Raw genomic sequence first — 18,549 nt, 5'->3', positions numbered from 1 at the left:
ACAAGCTTCAACAGACTTCGAAGGTAACAAAGAAGAGTTTCTACCTCATGATGATAACAGGGAATGTGGCTGTCTATATTTTTAAGTGCATCTGATTGGCCTTTAAGAATGTGGCTAATGTGTATTTTGTCAGGCAGATTTTGGCTTGTCCTTGTGTTGGCTCTGACCGTCCCTGCTAACTAACATCTGATGAACTATGACCAAAAATCCTGATATGTTTATGATTTAAAAAAAGAGGTCTTGTTGGTCTTGCAAGATCCTGCCTCTTCAAAAGGTCCATGTCAAGAGGTGGAGTTGGAAGGATGCTGTGAAGAGAATTTCTAAGTGTAGCCAAGCTTAAGGGCAGTGGAGTGTTCTACCTTCTGCTCATTTCACATTTCTGGCTACCTCCTAGCATTTGCTGTCTATGCTGCCAAGAATGAGCCAAGAGCCAGACACGGCTCTGAAAGAGCAGCAGCCACAGTGCCCATCAGGTAGTCCATCTCTGAGGCCTGGGCACAGAGGAGTTGATTTGTACTAGTTTAAGTCCAATTCCACACCTGTTGCTGGTTGGGTGAATTGGGTGCTAAGTTGGACATTGGCATCCATGTAGAGGATAATTAGGAGGGGGAACTCTGCCAGCAACCCCAGGAATAAGGAAGGGAAAGAAAATGCCTGAGGAGAAGGAGGAGTCAGACTGTGGTGATACCACAATAAGGCCCCTCAGCCAGCTAACCAGGGAGCGCTGAAGCCAGAGTACTTTCAGAACTGTCTCAAGTTAGGCCCAAATGAACAGACCCCCTAGACTCAGACTTTGAGCAGTTTTTGAGTTTGGGCCATCTGAGAGACTGATCTTAAGTCAAATGTATCCCATTAGCTGAGATATTCATGGAGAGCTGGAAGGGAACAAATGAGGACTATATGCCACATGCACTCTCTAGGAAGCTGTGATCCAAAAAGGCATCTAGATGGTGGGTCACGGTGGTCACAAAGTCTAGTTTGATCACAGCTGAATCTCAGTTCAAACACAAAGTCTGACTTCTGACATGAAGGACATTCTGATTTGTCTCTTGAATCTTGCCTATCTGTAGAATTTGTCCTTGTTTGATTCAGCTGGTTGTCATCAAAGCTAGAAGCCCATACTGAGTTCCTCCAGAACAGTGCTAACAAGAATATTGAGTTTATCCCATGTAGACTGGATGTTTACTGTGTTAGGACCCTTCATGTATTACTTCATGAGCTCAAACAAATTCTATGACAGAGATGACTTAGCATGCCAAAATTGAAGAAGCTAAGAGAACAAAGTCTGTGAGACTACCTACCCTAAGTGCTTCCTTTTCTGACACTCAGGGAGTTGGGTGGTTCAGAGATGGTAAGCCACATGCATGGCCCATGGGTAATTGAGAGTATATGACTGGGGTAGCTCTATAGGGAAATAGGAGAGCCTCTGTAGTGCTACTCTGGGCTGCTATTGCTTATGAAAACTAAGGAATTCCTTTCAGCCTCTTGTGGAAAGTTTTACTTTCCATTAGAAATTGAATAGTTTTGACCAGTTTCAAACTTTGATGAGGCCTCAAGGTAACAGAAAAAAAGAAGCCCACTGTATTTTGCAGGGTGTAAGGGGCTACTTTTCTCCCTTCTAGAAAACTCCATTCACTCTTAATGTGTCATTTAGCTTTTCTAGAGTGACTCCACAAATAATGTGAGAATTCCCTTCTCCCTGTGTCCCTTTACTCCTGTGTTTTCCTGCATTTGCTTTCTCTGCAGAGATGAGGGAGCAGAGCACTTGGCTGATGGTGTTTATTCCTGACATTTTCTCTTCCTGGCCACAGGTCCTGATTCAGGAGAACTATGGGTAACCATGTTATTGTTTTTTTTTTGTAAAACAATGAGTCATCTTTTCCCTCATGACTAACTCATGGTCCTTTTGACCAACCAGATGGATTTAACTGCAGAGTAAAACTGGTTTCACATCCATGGGCCAGGAATGTCCTGTTTCTCAGGGTTGCCCAGATAAAGGCCTACCCTCAGAGTCTGTAGAGTGACTGGGTCTCACACCTGAAAAGAGGGGAAGTCCATTGCCCCTAGGCTAGACCTTTGGGGTGAGCATTACACCTGTGGTAGGACCTACAGTAAATCTTATGCCTTCTGTCTCCTCAAACTCAACACTGTATACATCCTCAGAAACTACTCTGATTACCAGACCCTAATCTTGAAATATCATCAGATCTCTCCTCACCATGTAAGTGGTCTTCAGTTCTAGCTCTTTGCCTGATTATTCATTACTAAGTAGATTTCTTCTTTAACCTAGGTTTACATTTCAAGCTTTGTTTTTTATTTTTTCACCTTCACTAGACTATTCTCAATGTTTAGGTTAAACTCTGTGTCTCTGAGTATACATTTTCTATGTTTCTACTGAGTGTACCCTAATTAAATATAGTTATTTTGCATCTTCTTTTAAAATTTTATCTGAGTGCTTTTAGTAACTGTTAATTTCATGTAATTATTTATGTGTGGTTTTGTCAGCCAGTGCCTTTGTTAGCCTACATGTATGTTTTCATATTTTTGTTATCAGTATGTATGTTTCTCTGTGCCTCCTTTAGATATATGTTATGAGATGTTTATATGATAAAGTGCCACCCCACTCCCTAAAAGAGGTTTGATTCAGTTTAGTGATAAGAAAAAAATGTACATGTAATCTTAGTCCAAAGACAATTTAACTTATGAATTTAAACAATTATCCCCCTATGAAAAATTACTTATATTTGTAAAAAATGAAAAAGAGAGATTAATATGACTGTTTTAGTTTCATTTCTGCTGCTGTAACAAAATACCCAGACAACAAACAACTTAGGGGAGAAAGAGTTCATTTGTGCTTATAATTCCAGGTTTCAGTTCATCACAGGAAGGAAGTCAGAGCAGCAGGAACTTGAAAGTTGACAACTAAAACCATCAAGCTCCACCCCTTGTCAACTTAACACTCAAACACATCACTTTAAGTCATAAATTTCTATGTGTTGGCCCCAAATTCGTACTTTTCCCTTAAGTAAAACACAATTCAAGCTGGGAGGGGTGGTGTATGCCTTTAATTCCAGCACTTGGGAGGCAGAGGTAGGTGGATCTCTGTGAGTTCAAGGCCAAGCCAGCCTGGTCTACAGAGAGAGTTCCAAGACAGCAGGGCTGTTATACAGAGAAACTCTGTCTCAAAAAAAAAAGTCCAAATTTAAAATTCCAAAGTCTCCCTAAAAGTCCAATGTCTCTTAATTAAGAGTCCAACAGGCTCTTATAAAACCAGAAACAATTTATATACTTTCAACATATGATAACAGAGTAGCATTACTTTTTTTCATTAACCTTTATTTTAACAAAACTTCTTGGATTAGTTATTTCTACACAGCTGTTTTGAAATACCTGACAAAAAGTGAAAGAAGGCATTGTTTATTTTGGCTTACAATTTCAGAGAGTTTATTCCATCATGGCTTTGACCCATGGACTTCGGTAGAACATAATGGCAGCAAGAACATATGCAGAGGTAAGGTTGCTTACCTCATGATGTAGTGGCAGCAGTCAGAGACAGGTGTAGATGTAATTCAGTGTAGATGTAGCCAACGGTTTTATCAGACAGAAAACACAGAGCCGATTCAGAGAAGAAAGCCAAGAGGTCAGAGCCAAGAGCCTCACCCTTCCTGATTCAGGGATCCTCCTCAGCCAAGAGAGCTCTCCGAAAGAGGAGCCCTTCTTCCTGTGTATCTGTCTCTATAGTCTCTCTGTTCTGGCTTCTGATTGGTTGTAAACCCAATCATGTGACTGCCTCGTTACTGCCTGTATGTACTGCCCTCCAGGTCCTTAAAGGCGTACACCACCACTGCCACGCACTTGCTATGGCTCTAATAGCTCTGACCCCAGGCAACTTTATTTATTAACATAAAATACCACCACAGACAGGAAGTGACCATAGACAAAATAATGGAAAGACCTGCCCTAGAAAACCACGTCTTCCAGTGAGGCTTCATTTTTTACATTTTTCTTTATTTATGAGATTGTTATAAGTGAGGGCGCAGTGAAACCACCAAACTGGACCACTCCATGAGAAGAAAGAAAAGTTTACTGGCAGAGTAAACTGCTTGCCAGATGCCTCTGAGAATAAAGGACAGCAATTTAGCAGGAAAGCAAGCAGATTTGATGTGATAGTCAGCAAGGTGATCTTTGAGATAATACAGATTGTTTTGGAAACAAGATGCCTTTGCATTTGTATTTGCTTTGTATTTGACCACTGGGGTTGGGGGATAAGGGAGGTATTGGTTTTCCTGGTAAACAGAAACTTGCCTTAGGAGATCTGATTTCCTGATTAACAAAAACCCACCTTTCAAGGAATGCTGCTAAGTTAGGCTTCTGTTTACCCAATAACAACCCTTCTATTTACATAGTCAAAGTCCTTCTGTTTAGGACATTGTCACTAGCACTGATACTTTTGAGATCCACTTTGTACCTAACATTCCAGCCTTTTGTTGATGATAAAGGGGCAATAATAACCCTCAGGACACTTTTTGCTGTTTGGGGATTTGAGCCTGGGAGTCTGGAATGCTGGTCCAAAGCAGGGACTCAAGCACTCAAGCGACCAGGCAATGAGAAGGAACCTGAAGAAACTCTATCAGAAGCGTCTGGTTTACTGCCTGTCAGGTTATTTCACTAATTCTCTCTTGAAGGAATCTGGAGAGGAAGTAATAATTATTATGAGAAAGATAGAGAGCCGTGGGCTGAGTAGTGGCAGGAGTCATGGCCCCAGAGAGGATTATAGGGAGAATTCAGCACTGGAGTGAGGCCCTGGAGGTGGTAACAGTTTCTTGAGCCAGGCTGTGTAAATTTGTAATCCTCTCTTTCACTTGTCCAGATAGTAGCAAAATTCTTCATTGAGGAAGGGGAAAGTGCCTCTTTTTTGGCAGTTTACTAGTCCAGCGCTTGCTGGTTTTGTAGGACCACTGAGGCTAGGGAGATGAGTTGTTTTTGGAGCAGTTGCAGGGCTGAAGATGATTCCTGGATTTTATCTACTAGCTGAGCAGATATGTGCTGAGACAGATATAGACTATGGACAGAGGGAAAAGTTAAGAAGCTCAGTGGGATTTTTATACTGGGGATATATTTGAAACTTCCAGGCCTGTCATGTAGTCTTGGTAGCTGAGAGGGTGGAAGAGCTCCATGAGCAGGGAAAGGAAAGAGCCCAATGTTAGGAATAGGCAGTAGACAGGAGACAGCATCCTTAGGGATGGGGGGCAAGTGGGAGAGGTTAAGCTTTAGTGATGCCATTGACAGACAGAACTACTTATCCGACAAGTGATCCCGAGCCTGTGTGAGCTGTGACCTATGGGTCCAAGTTATGAACTCCTGAAGCTTAGATGCCATTAGTGTGGTGAGGATGACAAAATATGAACCCAAACAGTGTGTATTGAGAGCCTGTGGGTGAAAGGCTTTCAAATAAAGCCAGTTTCCTGGTGAAATGGTTTAGGTGATAGGATCAGTAGAAGGCTGAGGGGGGACACAATAAACATGTTCACAGAGGAAGAGAGTCAAAGAAGGTAAGCAGTCATGGAGTGGGGCTGCTTCCAGACAGGGTAAATTTTCCCAGAGAAAAGGATGTGTGTACATTAACTCAAATGGGCTGAGGAAGGAGGGGGCTTGAGGAGTGACCCAAATTCGAGTTAAGGGTAGAGGTAGGAGTTGAGTCCAAGGAAGGTGAACTTCAGAAGATGGTTTTGATGAATGAGTCTTAATACTCCCATTAGCCCTTTCTACCTTTCCTGAGGACTAGAGGTGGTAGGAAATGTGCCGACACCATTGTACGCTTTAGTCCCTTGTAACTGAGTGATTTAGAGATGAATGCTGTGCCATTATCTGGTTGTATGGATCTAGGAAGTCCAAATCTGGTTAAAATATCATTCACGAGGTGGAAGCAGACCACTTCTTTAGTTTCAGCCCTAATAGGGAAAACTTCTTTCCATCCTAAGGAAGTGTCTACCATTGAAAAATGAGATTTATGATTTTTGTTTAGACATATGTGTGAGAAGTCAATCTGCCAGTCTTCCCCTGGAGGATTACCCCGAAACTGATGTGGGTTGAAGAAATGAGGGGGTTGCAAGCCTTCTTCGGGGAGGTTTGGGTGCAGGTGGAACATCCCTGAGATAGACTTAAGAAGGCCAGAAAGGCTGGGTAGAAGAAGAGAAGTTGGAGGAAGCAGTAGAGAAGTCAAGAACCAATGTGAAAGGATTTGAGACTAGCTGTCAGGAATGATTTTGCTCAAGTGTCAAGGACACAGTACCTGTTCTGTATAAGGATGGAGCCAGCCTTGAGGGCCCACAACAACCCCCATATCCTGTGTGGGGGGGGGTGCTATCATTGGGACTCAGAGTAGGTAGGAGTTAAGCTTGGCAGAGCCAAGAGGAAAATAGAGGAAAGAAGGTAGAGATATTGGCTGGCCTCTCCAGCAGTCCTGTCAGCAAAAGCATTTCCCAAAATTATGCCATTAGTAGGGGCCTGATGACCTTGACAGTGGATAGCTGCTATCTTCTTAGGAAGATAAGAGGCTTCTAGTAGCTTTAAAATTAGAGGTCCATTGGTAATATATGTACCCTTGATGGTGAGGAAGTCCCTCTCCTGCCAAATGGAAGCGTGGTGTAGGATGTGGAATACATATTTAGAATCTGGGTATATGTTGATGGTTTTATTCCATGCTAAGGTGAGGACCTTAGTGAGGGCCGTGAGCTTTTCCTGCTGAGAAGTAGTGCCTGGCAGTAATGGGGCAAACTCTACATCTTGGTCAGCAAAGACTATGACATAACCTGCTTGGCAGAAGCCAGTCGAGCTGAGAGATAAGGATCAATCTATGAACAAAGCACAGTCAGGATATAACAGGGGAAGTAGAAAACTGGATTTTTGTAGATAAGGGTTTCAAATGATTCTAGGTAGGAATGGGTAAGGATAGTGAGTGGCTGTGGGAAGAAGTGTGGCAGGCTTGAGAGGGCTGGAATCAAGTAAGAAATGAGGATTTTCTATGTGAAAAGGTTGAAGCTTAGAAGGAGACAAAGAATAGAGGCTCTTATGTGATAGGAGCTCTTTGAGCTGATCTGAGGAGAGGACAGAGGGAGAGCAACCAAAACTGAGCATAGAGGCCTCCTGGGCCAATAAGGAGGCCACTGCTAGTGCCTATGGGCAAAGTTGCCATCTCTCAACAATTTTATCTAGCTTTTTGGAAGGATAGGCAACAGGGGCAAAGGTAGGCCCTCTAATTTGTCCTCAAACTCCCAGGGCCATTCCCCAGTTTTCAGTAGTATAAAGGATAATGGGTTGGTCAAGGTCTAGGAGAGCCAGAGCAGGGTCTGTAAGAATGCATCTTGAGGTGAGAAAAGGCAGATGTGACAGGCTAAGTAGGCTCCACAGGCTCAAATGGGGGGGCATTAGCTGCTTTATAGAGAGGGCAGGCAAGAAAAGAAATTTTGGGAATCCATCAGGCTGAGGAAGGAGATACTTTCTTCCTTGGTGGTTAGAGGTATGAGGGACCTCAGGTACTGTCTGCAATCAAACATGAGCTTTCAGTTCTTAGAGGAAAACAGACCCAAAGGGTAGAAAGTTGGGCTTTCTAGAAAGGGGAGACTCTGTATCTTTTGTTAACTAGAAAGTTAGGAAGTTGAGCAGTATGCGGTTGTGACAGCGATAGCAAGATGCTGCAAAGAAAAATGTCATCTACATTTTGGATTAAATGGTTGGAAGATGGGTCAAGAGAAAGGAGATCAGTGTAGAGCCTAGTGAAAGAAATGGGGGCTATCTCAGAAGCCCTGAGATTCAAGAGTCCATGTGAGCTGAGAGGCTGTTCCAGTATTAGGGTCCTCCTGGGTGAAGACAAAGAGGTCATGTGACTCTGGATATAAAGGAATGATGAAGAAAGCACCTTTAAGGTCTAAAGGATGGAATCTGAGGAAGCAGAATGTAGTGGTTAGGCACCACTGGGTGGCTAGGAAGAACAGGCACATTAATAATCTTGAGGTCCTGGACTAGGTAGTAGAGACCATCAGGCTTTAGAACTGACAAGATAGGGGTGTTATAGAGTGAGTGGAAGGACTTGAGAATACCACTATTAAGAAGGTATTGTATGATAGGTTTTAAGCCCTGTCTGTGTCTTAAAGAGAAAGATGGTATTGAGAGCAACAGGGTTAGGAGGTAGAGTCCTGGAGGAGGATCGTAACAGGGGAATGATGAGAAGCCATTGCAGGAAAGGAGCTGTTCCGTACTTCTGGGTCACCGAGGAAGTCTGGAAGAGGATAGGGTGAAGCATTAGTGCCAGTCAGTGGACAAGGAGGCTCTTCAGAGGTTAGAAAGGGAAAATTCCTGAAGGAATTGAATTAAAATAAAAGGTAACACATAATTTAGCCATGATATCCCTGCCCATTATTTTTTATTAGATTTTTTTTCATTTATTTTACATTCTAACCACAGTTTCCTCTCCCTCTTTTCTTCTGATTTCCTCCCCTGACCTCCTATATATCACCTTCCCTTCCCCCCCATCCACTCCTCCTCTGTTCAGAAAGGAGCAAGTCTCTTGCATCAAGGCTGGGCAAGGCATCCCTGCATAGGGAATAGGTTCCAAAAAGCTAGTTCATGTGCCAGGGAAAGGTCCTGATCCTATTGCTAGAGTCCCCACAAACAGACCAAGCTGCATAGCTGTCATCTACACTCAGAGGGCCTCAGTCTCCCTGCCCATTATTATGGGGTTGAATAACTAGGCATAACAAAGAATGATTGAGTGATCAGGTGATCCCAGAGGGAACAGGATGAAAGGGCCTGTAGCCCTGGGATGGTTAGGCCAGCTGTCAATACCCATCATAAAAATCTAAGAAGAATAAATTTGACCAGAGTAAGCAGGAAGTATAGACCAAGTGTGTAGCTAGAGTTTTCCTGCCTGGCCCACAGTCAGGACAAATCTCTCTCACCTGCCAGTCCCACAGCCGCTCAGACCCAACCAAGTAAACACAGAGACTTATATTGCTTACAAACTGTATGGCCGTGGCAGGCTTCTTGCTAACTGTTCTTACAGCTTAAATTAATCCATTTCCATTAATCTACACCTTGCCACATGGCTCGTGGCTTACTGGCATCTTCACATGCTGCTAGTCATTGTGGCGACTGGCAGTGTCTCTCTGACTCAGCCTTCCACTTCCCAGCTTTATTCTCCTCCTTGTCCTGCCTACACTTCCTGCCTAGCCAATGGCCAATCAGTGTTTTATTTATTGACTAATTAGCAACACATTTGCCATACAGAACATCCCACAGCACCAAGTGTCTTTGCTGTGAAGAGACACCATGATGTCAGCAACTCTTACAAAGGAAAGCATTTCATTGGAGCTGGCTTTCAGTTTCACAGGTTTAGTTTGTTATTGTCATGGCAGGAAGCATGGCAATGTGCAGGCAGACATGGTACTGGAGAAGGAGCCGAGAGTTCTACATCTTGATCTGCTGGCAGCAGAAGGAGACTGTGTGTCCCACTGGTTATAGCTTGAGCATATGAGACATCAAAGCCTGCTCTCACAGTGACACATTTCCTCCAACAAGGCCACACTTACTCCAATAAGACCACACCTCCTAATAGTGTCACTTCCTATGGGCCAAGCATTCAAACACATGAATCTATGAGGGCCATACCTATTCAAACCACCATACAAGTAACCCCCAAATCTATTAAAAATGAGAGAGACTTACCATTTGTATGAACAAAGTTACCATAGGCTCATCCATGATAATATATCATCAGTATTGTTAGGGGCTGAGGCAGTGTCCATCTTTCGCTGCTAAGCCCTGAAGAGCCAAAAATTCTCCTGTGGAGGAGGAACTTGGAGGACTGATCTACCTTGGCAAGGCAAAGAAGAGCATTCTACCCTTCAGTGTCCTGCCTGTTTATAATTTGGGTAGGTTCTAGGCCATAGGTGAGGTGAAGGACAGTTCTTTGCCAAGTGACCAGTGCTGCCACACTTGAAGCAAGCTCCATGTGCAGTCTTGGTGCCCTACCTTTTTAGAAGTGGCCTCAGGGCTGCGGCTAGAAGCTAGTATTTCATGGGGAGCTCTTTCCATCCTTTAGTGCTCTTCCCACACATTAAAGACCTTAAATGCCATATTCCACAGAGTTTTCTTAGGGGTTTGAGGGCCATCATCTAGTAAGGGTGAGCTTTACAATTTATAGTTTTTGAATTGAAGATCCCTTTGTTTCAAAATAAACTTTAAACCATAAATATTTCCTGATCTTTTTAATCTTTACTTTTATAAAATATCACAGTTTCTTATATAACTCAGTTTCTCCAAACTACTAAATCTTAGCAAAGTTAGAAAGACCTTAGTGGTCAGTTTAAGTCATTTTCTGTTAGCCTGAATAGACCACTATAACCTTACAAAAAACAATACTTATCCAAAATATCTTAGAGGCCTGTTGTTACCTTCTTAGTGTAGGGAAAATAGCATAAAGCAAACCACCTTGGAGGCCTGAAGTCACCTCTTTAGTCTAATAAAAATCTATTTTCCCAAACAAGAGTTGAATCCAAGTTACATATATGTTATGCTGTAGCAAATTAACATTACCTATGTATGGATTTTTAATTATCTTTTTGTAGGAAGTTTTAAGCTAATTTTTCTTCTGCTCAGAATTTTACAGAGATTTAAACTATACTCTCACTGGTTTTACAAATCCTGAGATAAAGAAAGTTTACATTTCAACAAAAGCTTCAAAGATACCCAGGACCTTTAATAGAATGGGATTTTTTAAACCACACCCCTCTTATAGATTCTGAGATAAAGGAAGTTTGCACTTCAACAAAAGCCTTGAAGGTATCCATAACCCTGAATAGGAGAACATTTTAGTAAACCAAACCAAGAAAAGGGGGCGGTACTCAGAGCTAAGCATCTGTGATTACATTTAGCAATTTTACTTTTATAAAGAAATTTCTCTTGATTAAAAATATTTAAATACCCTGTGATAAGCAATAGTAAGCTCTATTGAGATTAGTTTGCCTCTTAGCTGTTCTCAAGCTCAGAGTCTCCTTTCTTGCACATTGTTCATCTTCTCCCTGCCGCAGAGCCAGGGGGCCAGCTTGACCCAGGACAGAGACTTTATACAAACCAAACGTGCTTGGATCTAAAGTGGGCAGGCCAAATCCCATCCAGAGCCAGTTTTTTAGTAGAGGGGGACAATATGTGACAATTTCTAATATTCTTCATATCTAAAAGACATTTGAATCTCTGTAATACTGAGCCCAGTGATGGGGGGGGGGAGAAGAAAGCAGAGAGCAAAAAAGGTCTAGAGATAAAGCCAGAGCAGAGAGCAAAGAAGGCGCAGAGACAAGGGATTTTCAGATCATTTGTCTGTGCAGTACCAAAAATTGTCGCAATCCATGAGTGTTTGGAAATCAAATATGCCATTTTCTGGCCATTGACACTGATTGTCAGGCTTGTTTTGAGGCCAAGCTGTATTGCAGTGAAAAAGAAGGTCGTGCAGCTTAATGGTATCTCTTAAGTCCAAGCAGGGAAAGATACTTTAGGAGACAGGCAACAGTAATTGAAAAGTCCAGTTTTTGAATGGGAAGAGCCTATGATCAGTTAAAGCAGTGGTTCTCAACTTGTGGGTAATGATCCCCTTGGGGTCAAATGACCCTTTCATAGGGGATTTTGTATCAGATATCCTGCTTATAAGATATTTACATTAGGATTCAGATCAGTAGCAAAATTACAGTTTATTAAGTAGCAACGGAAATCATTTATGGTTGGGGGTTACCACAACATGAGGAACTGTATTAAAGGGTCACAGCTTTAGGAAGGTTGAGCACCACTGAGCTGGAGGGAGGAAGATATCCTTGAGTGAAGGAAAGAGAATGAGCAAACAGGACACTGGGTGGGTGTCAGAGTAAAGGGTAAGTACAGTAGGATGGATTTTAATCTAGGTGCATGCCTAAGGGATCCAGATTTCTCAGAGAGATGCCTATGATCACAGTGGAGAAGCATCCCTGACCATATTATGGGGCATCCAGGATGGTGTAGGGAGGCTATCTGTCATAGTGATATTGAAGCAAGCTCCAGGTGCAGCCTGTTGGTGCTCCATCTTCTTTGGAGGTGGCCTAGGGGCAGCAGCTGGAAGATGATATTTCTATCCATCCTTTCATATTCTTCCCACACATTACAGTTTACAGTTCAGTGTCACTGTCCGCCACTGAAAGAAGTCAGGCGAGAGACACAAACAGGGCTAGAACTCAGAGGCAGGAGCTGATGCTGAGCCCATGGAGGAGTGCTGTTTTCTGGATTACTCCTCATGGTTAGTTCAGGCAGCTTTCTTAAAGCACTCAGGACCACCAACCCAGGGATGGTGCTGATCACAATGATCTGATACCTCCCACATCAATCCTTAGTCAATAAAATGCCCCACAACTAAAATTTTAGGGACATTTGTTCTTGAAGACTGTTGTAATCGATATTCTGAGTATCCGACAGCCATGATTAGAGGCCAAACCAAGGAGATTAAGGAGTCTAAGAGGATAGCCAATAGTTTTTCCCTGCTCTGTTATGGTTAGCTTCAATTGTCAACTTGACACAACCTAGATGCACCTGAGAAAAGAGACCCAGTGAGGGATGCTCTTTATTGGGTTAACCTGTGTGCTTGTCTGGAAAGGGCATTTTCTCAGTTGAGGTTCCCTCTTTTCAAATGACTCAGCTTGTATTAAATTGACATAAAACTAGGCATCATGGCTCGTTTTTTCCTTACTTTGTTCTTTTGATTTTGTTTTTGAGATTATAAGTACAATATTTCCTCCTCTCCCTTCAAACCATATACATCTTCCCTCTCTTTCAAATTCATAGCATCTTTTCACACACACACACACACACATACACATACACATACACACACACACATACACATACACACACACACACATACACATACACACACACACACACACACACACACACACACACACACACACACATTCCTAAATATAATCTGTTTGACCCACATAGTGTAACTTTTGTGTATTTTTAAGGGATGTCCTTAGCACTGGACAACCATTTGTTGTGCTCTTCCCTGGGGAAGACCACCTCTCCCTACACTCAGGTTTCCTCAGTTGCCTATAATTCTTTGTGTAGGGTTGAGGCCTCATGGGCTTTGCCCCATTCAGTGGCATTTCAATTGGTGTTGTACTTGTTCAGCTCATATTTGGGCAGTCATTGGTGGAGACTTTATGGGTACAGTTTCTGATATTACTAGGAGGTACAATCTCCTAGCAAATACCTTTGTCCTCTGGCTCTTACAATCTTTTCACCCCTTAGTCCACAATGTTCCTAGGGCATTAGATGAAGGAGTGTTTTATGGATATAGCCATTGGGGCTGGGTTCCACAACTCTGCATTTTAATCAGTTGTAGTTTTCTGCAGCAATCTCTTATCTTGATGAGAAGAGAAGTTTCCTTGATGAGGGGTGAAGTACTCATCTGTGAGTATAAAGACAACTGTTTATAGCTTGTTGTTAGGGATTAACTGGTACAGCTCTTAACTGTGGATGTGATGTGACTAGCTGTTAAGGTCTTGCTGCCTTAACTTTCCTATGAGACAATAAACCATAAGGTGCTTTTTGTCAAGGTGTTTTGTTATAACAAAAGGAGTAAAGCTAGAATACGCTCCAGAGTTAGCTATCTCCTGTGGGACCAGAGGATATGCCTCAAAAGGGTCCTACAGCTCTAGGAAGTCACTTTTCCTCTATTATGAGAGAAGGCATGGAACTCCCAGAGGTTAATCTCTATGTTAGTTACTTTTCTGCTGCTGTAATAAAATACCATGTCCAAAAGCAACTTACAGAAGAAAGATTTTGTCTTAAGGTACCAGAAGGTTAGAGTTCATGATGGTGATGAAGGCAAATTATCAAGTGGTAGGAGCAGTAATCTGTGAGATCACATCTCAATCACACACATGAAACAAAAAGAAAAAAATGTGGATAGGGCTGTAAATCCTCAAAGTCCACACTCAGTGATCTACTTCCTTCATCAAGGCTGAATTCCCGAGGGTTCCATAAGCAATGCCAGCAGCTGGGGAACAAGTGTTCAAATACATGAGCCTATGGAGGACATTTCTCATTCAAACCACCACATTCAGCCCCTTGGCTCCCATGGGAACATGGCCTTGTCATAATGCAAATTATTTAGTCTAACTTCAAAAGTTCAAAGTCTCTTCTGAGACTCAAGTAAATCTCTTAACTGTGATTCCTTAAAACACTGAAAAATAAACACATACTTCCAACATACAATGGCAGAGAAAATACATTAGTGTTCCAAAAATAAGGGAGGGGCATGGTAAGAATAGATTGCACCAAAGCAAGAATGAAACTTCACAGGGCAAATACCAAGTTCTTTAACTCCAAGTCTGGTATCTGGGGCTTTAATTTCAAAAGGTTTAGATGGCTTCACTCCTTCAGCTTTGGTTACTGCAACATACATCTCCTTCTTGAGCTGGCTCCACTCCCTATATACAAATCTGCCATCTCCAACATCTTGGTATCTTTACCACAACCCAGGCTTTACTTTCACAGCTTCACAGAATGGCCTCTTTGGGCCTTCTTAAAAACAAAAAAACAAAAGACAAAACCTCCACATCCTGGTGACACATTGCCTGATCTTAGTAGCTCTCTGTAACCATGGAGGAAAGATCTATGATCCCTAAATCTTTCTTGTTATTAAAATTAATACCATGTTGATAACACTGTCTGGGTAGGTTGCCAGGGTGTGATGAATCTTTGGTCCCCTTGGACCATGTTAGCAGCTGTTTTTATATACTGAACTGAAATTTCCCTCAGCAGGTACTTTCTAGAAGGAAGGAACCCCATATATAAGTTGGAGGCTTAGCTATGTAGGCTCTTGAGCAGTAGACCTCTCTATAACAACACTCATCACCTTAAAAATTACAGCTTCCTTTTCAGTACATAACTTGACAACTCTGTTTCCTGGTGTTCTTTTCCATGGTAGATCTGCCTAAGAGTAATCAGCAATAACCATTCAACAGACATAAATGTTATGCTGTCTTGAAATTTTCCCTGCCAAATAAATTGATCTTTTATTTTAATTTATCCATAGATAAGGTTTTAGGACACAGGCAGAATGCAGCTGCATTATTTGCCGAAATATCATATGATTGACCTCTCCCTCAATTGCTGATGTCTTTGTTCTCCTCTGCAGGCTCATGAGTTGAGCCTCCACTGTCTGCTCTCCATAGTACTGTCTTTCAGGTTCCTAATAGAAAAGGTCACTAACCTTTGCTTACAACATTCAATTACTTTTCTAGTCCAAAGTTGCAAAGTCTTCCACATTAAAACAAATGATGTTCTTCATGGCAACAACCCCACTCTCTCTGGTATCAACTTCAATATTAATTATTTTTTGTTGTTGCTGTGATAAAGTATGATGACCAAAAGTAACTCATAGAAAGGTTTATTTTTGACTTTAGTTCCAGGTTAGAGTGAATAATGATGGGGAAGACATAGCAGCAAGAAACTGAGAGATCACATCTCAACCCTACACAGTAATCACAGAGAAAGAAAGCAGGGAATGAAGTTAGTCTGTCAGTCCTCAAAGTCCACGCACAGAGATAGACTTCCTCCAGATAGACTACACTCCAAAGAGTTCTGTAACCTCCCCAAACAATGCCACCAATTGGGGACCAAGTGTTCAAATGCTTGAGCCTATATGGGTATGGGACATTTCCCTTTAAAACCACCATAGTCTTTAGCCAACATGTATTCTATAAAAAGGAAGATCACTACAGAGGAAAACATCCTTCATGCTTCTAAGCAAAACCACACGATCAGCAGGAGAAAACACCTGCTGCCCTAGCGGATAACACAAATGATAAAGAAAAACTGAAGGAGCCAAAGGGCTCCTCTGATGTCTTCAAGAGTAGCCACCTAAGGAACCTCACCAGACTATTATAACAAAAAGAGGTTCGGACCACCTACATGGTTGTGAACATGCATTAGGAAAGTATAACTGTGATAGGGTTAATTACAAACTTGACAAAGCCTAGAACCATCTCTTAGCATGTCTATGAAGGATTATCTTGATTAACTTAAGAGAGAGTACAAGGTCCTTCTTGATTGTGGGTAAGACCAGCCAAGGAACAGGAGATCCAGAATTGTATAAATAGAAAGAGAAAACTGAGTAGCAGCACACATTCACTGTTCTTTTCTTCTGACAGTGGATGCAATATGATCAACGGTCTCAGGCACCTGCTGCCTTAATGTCCCCATTATGACAGACGTTAACATGAAAATGTGAGCTAAAATAAATCCTTCCTCTGTTATGTTACTTTGGTCAGAGTATTTTATCACAACAACAGGAAAGGAAACTAGGATAATAATGGAAAATAAATACAAATATTACAAAGTAGAACTGTATTCGTCCTCAACCAGGATTCTTAAACAGACCTGGTTCAGCTGGGGGCATAAAACTGTTAAAGCCCTATAGACAGTTATTGAAGTAATCAGATTTAGCCACTTCAAAGAACCTTACTATGTCCTTGAAACACTTAGGTGTCAGATAACAGAATCAGCATGCATCAGACTCATGTCTTACCAAGTCCAGAGCTCATTGTAATACCTTGACACACTTGAAATCCTGCTACCTTACTCTCAGATCGAAACCTTGAGGACTATCTCCAGTCCTGTTGTACAGAAACTACATACATTCCCCACAGTTATAAAGTAGATCTAGACAATTCTCTACTTTCTAATCTTCAGGCCAGCTGCTCATGGGTGGAAATTGTTTTACGGTGGCAGGCCAAAGGCTTTCAAGTCATACACTATTAAATATCTCAGACACTAAGCCTGTATACGTGAACTCACAGTAGCCCTGACTGCCTTCACAAGAACTGTACAAGTTGAAGTCAATCAACATTCCAGCATGGATGGAGGAGGGACACTCTGATTCATAACAGTAGCAAAATTACAGTCAAGATGTAGCAATAAGTAGTCATATGCCAGCCCCCAAATCAGAACTAGCTGCCTTCTCTAGGACTCTCCAGCTGGAGACAGGGATGAATTAGAGTTGATATTTGCACAGATTTTCCTAAGGCTTTCTGTTTAAGGCACATTCATGCAGTCATCTGGAGGCTAGGGGGTCTTCTCACTGCCCTCAGTACTAAACATGCACTCTGAGGCTTTGAGTCTCCAGAAACTATCTGACTTCCAATCCAGGTGTCCATTGTACATTTCCAAGCTGACCCAGAGGACCACTCTGACATCTGTGAGACTAACAAGCAAGGGGATTATAAGTTAAACAGGCAGCTTGGCTCCTACTTCAAGCTGCTCAGCTCCTATCCCTATACTAACCACCATTGTACATGCGCTATACATTCCTCAAAAAACTGGAGAAGCCTTAGAGCTGGAATTCACAAGTACCACAGGGGTTTGGTTATAGAGCTCAGACCAGAAGCTGTTATTACAACCAGTCCATCCCCTATGAAGTCTTTTATGGTAGACCTTTCCTCCAGACAGGCCTCTTCCTAGATCCAGACACTCCTTACATACCTCAAGCATGTTATGTTACAAGTAAGTACACAGTCATGGCTGTCAATATTACCAAGATAAGTACAGCTTGACTCTACCTTTCTGGGATGACCTTCCCACGTTAACCTAAGAGACTGGGCCTACCTCAAAATCCACCCACAGACTCTAAGCCAGTGCTTCTCAACCTTCCCAATGCTGGAACCCTTTAAGACAGTTCCTCAAGTTGTGGAGAGCCCAAACCATAAAATTATTTTTTTTGCTACATCTTGACTGTAATTTTGCTACTGTTATGAATCAGAGTGTCCCTCCTCTATCCATGCTGGAATGTTGATTGACTTCAACTTGTACAGTTCTTGTGAAGGCAGTCAGGGCTACTGTGAGTTCACGTATGCAATGCTCTGTCATGCCCAGAGGACACTGTTTTTCAGCAGTTGTCCCAAACCTCTGTCTTTTGCAATCTTTTCACCTTTTCCTCTTCTGTGATGTTCTCTGAGCCTTTGGTGTGGGCATGTGATGTAGATGTTGTATTTAGAGCTCAATGGACACTTATTCACTGCAAGTTTACCAGATGTGAGTCTCCATAGTAAGTGCTGTCCAGTGTAAAAATCACCTTGTTTGATGAGGGCTGCAGCTGCACTTGGAGCTGGAAGGCTCTATGATACAATTTTATAAGCTATCTCCTCTTAGTCCCTGTAAATCCAGTACGACCAACCTAGTTTAGAGAATTCATCTTAGAGCCCTTCCCTCAGGGAGACTCCTTTGACTATTCCTAGATGGTTATCATCACTTATCCACATTTATAATCCCGGTTTCTATTTCTATATTGAAAAACCGAATAAGTGGTGGTACTTGTCAGGAGCTGACTCATTGTTTTTTGTTTTTTGGTTTTTTTTTGCTTCAATTCCTCTCAAGAAGCCAAACTTCCTTGTCAAAACATGACTCCTTTACCCTTGTCAAGTCTAAGATATCCAAACAGTTCTTCATAGAGAGTCTAAAGGACATTAA

At 42.1% G+C, this 18,549-nt stretch overlaps 1 long non-coding RNA gene across 1 annotated transcript in view; it reads left to right on the top strand.

Annotated features, from left to right (window-relative positions):
- Nucleotides 1-600: 600 nt before the first annotated feature.
- LOC131899048 (uncharacterized) overlaps nt 601-18,549 on the top strand; it is a 33,999-nt gene continuing 16,050 nt past the window's right edge. Inside the window, exon 1 of the long non-coding RNA XR_009376051.1 lies at nt 601-1,834. This is a non-coding gene — a long non-coding RNA (uncharacterized LOC131899048). The remainder of the gene's footprint in view (nt 1,835-18,549) is intronic.

Source organism: Peromyscus eremicus, chromosome X (genome assembly GCF_949786415.1).
Source record: "Peromyscus eremicus chromosome X, PerEre_H2_v1, whole genome shotgun sequence".
NCBI lineage: Eukaryota > Metazoa > Chordata > Mammalia > Rodentia > Cricetidae > Peromyscus > Peromyscus eremicus.
Note: the sequence above shows the minus strand (reverse complement) of the source record. Positions and strands in the feature narration are given on the sequence as shown.